We start from the raw sequence: 6223 nt of genomic DNA on the forward strand, positions 1-6223 counted from the left end.
AGTTCTTTAGTTTGAAGTTTGCGTAATTGCTTCACAGTGAAGGTGGTGAGAAACAGTGCTTGGTTCCCATGCTATTCCTTAAGGCTTGCAGGTAAAAATATGTCCTCTTGCAGTTAGTTATTAGTCACATTAATTTGTGTCCACACTAAGTGCTCACTGTGAGATGATCAGGTTCAACAGCCATGTCTATCCACCAGCTCTCAATAACCACACTGGCACAAAGGCAAAAGAAATGAAGGGTGTTGAAGTGCTCACCTCCTGCCCGTGGGTGATCACTGTAATTAGCAATGACTGCAGCTGTGTGTGGGAGGGGAGAGAGCAAGAAGAGGTGAGCTAGACAGAGGTAAGTTGGGCTGCACTTTGCTGGGAGTTGAAAATGGGCTGATGAACATGTGGTAAAAATCTGATCTCATTATTTTACAGCATTGCTCTGCCTGAGATACAACTTGTCTAGTCAGCCAGGTAAACTGAACTCTTGTCTTTCAAACACCAATAACTTCTGAATTATCTGAGAAAAAGGCAAATCTTATCTGAAAAACTCGGAGCCACCCAGCCTGCTGTTTGTGTGTGCTCATTGTGTCCCCTGCAACAGCTGCCATTGGAGTCTGAATAGCCCTTGTCCTAATTAAACATTAATGTTAATGCTTCCTCTGGCAGCACATCGGTTGTTTTTAACGGGGTCCATGGGAGACACCAGGGCCCACAAGAGGGCCCCCACGCCATGTGCAGGCATGCTGCCTGGTCCCTCTGGGGTACCCCATAACTGACTACCCCAGGAAAGCTGCTCTCTCTGACAGCACTGCCTTGCTTTGCTGCCTCTGGTCAAATCATATTTGTCTTTGCCAAATGCCAGCCAATCCTGTCACTCCTCTGTGGCATCTGTATCACAGCAGCACATTGCTCCACCATGCATCTGTGCTGGAGTCCTTGGTACTTAAAAATCCACAAGGTGTGTGCCCAGCAAGTGCTGCTGTGCTACAAAACACAGGAGATCCTGACAGCCCCATAGCCTTAAGGGCTAGAGCAGGTGGACTTGGGTTCTGATGCCTGAGGTTTTGTGAGCCACATCAACAGGAATTTTATACAATGTTTTAGAACCAAATCTTGTGGTAAATCTTCCACACTCAAAAAATACTATGTGCATTATCAATCCCAGGTAATCTGATGTGCAGAGCAAGCCACTGGCAGCCAGCAGCTTGGATGTTTAACACCAGCTGCCATGTTTTGGTGCATTAGAGAGAATCTTCCTGCAGTGAAGGATACTTACAGGTTTTTCTTGCCTTCATCAGGCAAAAGGCATGGATTTACTATGGCCTGGGAAGAAGAGGTCTTGATTGACACTGCCAGTTGCAGCATAGATATCCTGAGTCTTCTTGATGTGGTTTTAGGGCTCTGAAGTGCTTTCCATCACCCACATCATGCAGACCAGGATTACTTCTGGCTCTGGAACAGTTTCAAGAGGGAAAATATGTAGCCAATTTCTCTTACACCAGATGTTAAACTGTAAAAAGCACTTTGAAAATACAGGGTGAGGAGAAATCAAGCAAATGACCTCACCAGGCTTCTGTCTTTCTGGTGTGTTTGTGATACTGTGGCAGAGATGCATCACTATTAGTAACACTTCCTGTCTCAGTGTGCAGGCAATGAGTGGACATGAGGAGATGTGAGCACCTTCAGAATCACTGAGGTTTTCAGACTTCATCATCATCATCACCCAGAACAGAACTTCTTGGTCATTGTTGTGATCAGCCTTTAAAATCAGCAGTCCAGTCACCCAACTGTTGGTATGAAAACTCATGTCACCTGGAACTGCCCTGTCAGCTAGTGAGAGCAACTCCCAATTACAGGGACTTGAAGGAAGTGTCCTACTCACTTGGCCAGTAAGAGCAGTTCTAATCCATGTCACTAAGTCAAAGTCATTTGCTTCCAAGCTGGCAATAGTAGGTTTGGCCCAGGCAGTTGTTCTTACTCCGAAGGAGAAGGTGGAACCACCTAGATAAAAGGGATCATGCCCTCAGTTCCTGTTAGAGGGGAAAAAGCAGAAGTGTTTAATTGGCAGAGGAAGACACAAGGAAGAAACTCTTCTTATCAGAAGGATAAGAAGAGTGGAGTTCAGGGCTGGAACTAGGTAGAGGTTTCTCCAGACTGATGTGCAAGGACAAAGAGAAGCAGCTGTATCTTAGCTGAGCACCAAGTAACAGAAAACTGAAGCATCAAGACAGAGATGAGATGATTTGCATAATAACAGGGGGGTTAATTAGAATAATGGCTTGAAATTAAGGCAGGGAAAATGTATCCTGGAAAGACTCTCTTTCTGTGGGGCACAAACAATGTGTGCCTGACCAAAGAACTCCCTTGGGAAACACTGGAAGTTTCAAACTTCAGCCAGCATAAGCAAACATACCCAGTGCCACCCTGACTGCAGCAACATGGGACCTGCAGGTTTTAACTCTCTTACAGTGGGGAACCAAAGTATCTGAGGGCTTATTTCAACTGGCAGATGTCCACCTTCAATTCTGCTTCTCTTATTTCCCAGAAAGAGCTTTACAAAAAGTGGGAAGGGCCTGCAGGGATTTAATTAACTTAATTTATGGTTAGTGAGTGTCTTATATGCTGTCACAGTTGAGGCAAGGTTTAGCTCTCAGCATAAGACCTGATCATGAGTGAATTTTTGTTCCCTTCATCTTTTTACTGATCTAACCAGGTCTTTGGAGGAAAAGGGGAAAGCATTATTCCCTGGATTTAGACAGGTAAAAATCTTTTCCTTTTGAAAAGGAAGTTTGATGTTCTTACAATCAAATGACTGAACTAGTAGTTCAACTTGAAGTTATCATAACATTAAAATTCCTCCCCAGGTTTGGTGATCAGCCTCCAAAGAGTACTTGAGTCAAACAGTGGCAGTAAAGACCCTGAGCAAAAAAAAAATGTAGCATATCGGTAGGGCTTGCTTTCTTGGTGGTGTGTTCCTTCAGGCATGCTCATACTGCTTAATCCCCCCACGCTGCTAAGCGTTACCAGAAACTCTGCAGCACAACCGCAGAGATACTGAGGATACAAACTTAGGCTGAAACAGTTGCAGGACAACCCTGTCCTAGGTGGGGCTGTGAGGCTCAGGCCAGCCAAGCAAAGTTTGTGCCCTGACAGACCTCGATGAAATGTTGTTTGGTTTTTTTTCACACGGGAGATGTGGCACCCTCCTGGGTGCCTGGGAAGTGAGAACCAATAGAAGTTCGAAGTGCCTGTCTCAAGGTCTTAAAACTGGTTTGATTTTTTTACCTCAAATAGAAGCCTGCAAAGATTGTGTACCCATGTGAGCCTCTCCCACTGCCTGTGCACAGGCTGTGACCGACAGCACCAGCAGACAGCTTATGCAGACAGGACGGGGACAAGAAGTATCCAACACCCCACGTGGCAAAGGTCTCTGTAGGTTTGCACTTACGGCCTCAGGAGTGGCAGGGGACACTGTTAACAGTAGCACAGAGGCAGAAGAAAAGCAACCTTTAAAAAGCAAGGTGCATCTCTGAATTCAGACTGCAGTTCCTGTAATCACACAGAATTCTTTCTTTCCTAGGGGAGAACAAGAGACAGTAGCACCAATCTATTAAGCTAGAGTTACTGCATTATTTGGTCCTTTTAAGGCAAGTACTATGGATCAAGGTCAGTCTGTCCACTGAAGATGACAAACCCTTTTTTTCTGATGCAGTGTTTTCTGGGAACATTACAGGGAGACAGCTGACTGCTTGCTGTAGCTGACCAAAGAGAAATTGGTCATGCAAAACATCTCAGTACTGGGGAGTGAGTATGTAGCCCCCCAAAAAATAAAAAACCACAACAACAACAAGAAAGACTTCTAAAATCAGTTCAATATTAACCAGCAAACCAGTAAGATCAGGAGAGCTTTACCTTGCTGCAGCATCACCCCTGTGGGACAGCTGCGGCTTTCACACTCTTAAAACAAGAGACTGGCAGAAAAACATCTTTCTGAGCTCTGGAGTTGGGGCACCACTCTGACCATGCTCTTGTGACTTTCCTGTTCCCCATCTAGCTAAAGGCTAGCTGGAAAAACCGAGAAAATGATAATGTCTTTTCCATCTTACCACAGAAGTGCCTCTTCAGGTGGTTTTCCACCTTAAACCCTACTGCTAGCATTAAATGCTCACAGGTTCTTTTCAAGCTGGAGCCTCTATGGGATAGCTTGTGGATTCTTTCAGCAACAGATCAACAACTCTGAATGCTTTTCCTCAGAAACAAAGAGAATGTAAATGCACTTTTTCCACAGTGAAGGATCATGAAAGACTGTTGTGAATCAATTAAACACTCTGCTCAGGGGGATTGGGCTGCTGCTGGTAGTTAGAGTTTTACTACTTAGGCTGTGGGTTATACTTGAGAAGCTTGGGGAATGGAATGCTGGCAGTAAGTAATTTACTATTATCCTTGCTGTTACCTGTTAATGTTAAAAATATAAAACCTGAATAACTTCTAATGCAGGTTTGACTGGGATCATGTCAGGTATCAGCAGAACAGGAAAAAAAGGGCAGCTCTGACTCGGTGTCAGACGGCAGATCTCCAAATGCTCAATCCATCCCATCTGGCCTTTCCTTCATCTTGTTCATTTTATTTCCTAGTAAGTCTAGCACTTGCTAGGGAAAAAAAAAAAAAAAAGAATGCTAAATAGGGCTTCTGTTGCTTGTTTGCACTGTGCAGGAGGTGCAGGCCTAGCTATTAATGGTTTTGACCTTTATGGCATCTCTGTTAGTAACTGAAGCAGCCAGTAACTGTCACAAACCCCTCTGAAATGGTCTGCTTAGCCATGATGGAGCCTGTTGCAAAACCCTCCATGGCTTCTGAAAAATGCTAGTCTTGACAGAAATCTCAGGGTGGAGCAGGTCTGGGAACATAAAGGTTAAGCAGACTAATGATTAAAACTGTAAGAAAATGTTTGCACAGATGAGGCTTACTGTAGTTCTGCCTCTCATTTCCTGACTCTTAAGTCTGCCCTTAAAAATAGCTCAGTTCAGGCTCACACCTATGTGTAGCATGTGACATTCTTATCTGTTTTCAGGAAGATTAGCCAGGAACAGCCTGAACTCACGTTCCCCAAATCTGACAAATTGCACAGAGAAGGCCATTCTTGGGTTTAGTGAGTTAAGGCTGGGGTCATAATGGAGCAAGAAGATGTTAGCACAGCAGAGGCAGGCTGAGATGTAACTCTTGTGCATGTGAACTGTTGCAGCTTGTAGCTGGGCTTTTGACTCTCTTGCTGTAGCTTGTCCCAGTTTTCCTTCCTGGATAACTGCCACTACAGTATAAATAGACCACACTGCTAGGTCCTGTATTCTCTAAACCACACAGATCTGGGTGTTTTCAGATACAGCTACTTCAAGTTCAAAGTACTGCTTGCTGCCAAACTCATTTTCTCTCCTTAGCAAAAGAATTTAAGTGGTCTTTTTACTGTGATTGATATGAGAGTTAGAGCAAGTGTCCTCAAATGCACCTTCACCCAGATTTAATTTAACTTTGCCTATTCACATTTCCATTCTCAGAGTGGCTTCAATTAAACAGTCTCTCACAGTTGGTGTTGAGAACTAAGCTGATGTTCTCCCAGGCAAGATTAAATGGCAGTATCCAGTCCTTATTCCAGGTCATTAGACCAGCAGGTAAGATGCCATCAAAGCAGCTGAATCAAGATGGTAGCATATATTAGCTTGGGCATAGCCATTTGACAAGATGTGAACAACCTTTCCTGGAAGAGGGTTCAGAATACATCATCATACATTTCTGTCAGGCAAAGCTGGATGCATGCTCAGCACATCCAGCCAAAGGTCTCCTAATGCCAAATCAAACTGGCTTAGGCATGGCCCATTTCACCACCCAGCTCACAGAAAGCTGATTCACTCCCAGAAACAGCATAGTGCTCCTGGTCTTTCACATGGTAGAGCTGAGGAATACCCACCTGTCCTGGTTTAAAAGGACTTCCTCTATTTGAGAAAGAGGAAGAGTTTACCTGCAGTATGTTAAGATATTTTAAAGCTGTGTTCTTTGGATTTAAGATGTCTGGTTCTAGGTCTTGGTATTCTGTTTTGATTTTATTCTCAATTTTTTTAATCTGGATCCTACCAAAACAACTCCAACTTGAGTCTCACTTCCCTTATCTACAGCTGGAGAAAAAAAAATCCTCTTTTGATGGCCTTCTTGGTTCCCCTTAAACCTTCATCTATGAATC

This window comes from Melanerpes formicivorus, unplaced genomic scaffold (genome assembly GCF_026170545.1).
Source record: "Melanerpes formicivorus ecotype bairdi unplaced genomic scaffold, bMelFor1.0.p_v2 SCAF_29, whole genome shotgun sequence".
NCBI classification, from domain to species: Eukaryota; Metazoa; Chordata; class Aves; order Piciformes; family Picidae; genus Melanerpes; species Melanerpes formicivorus.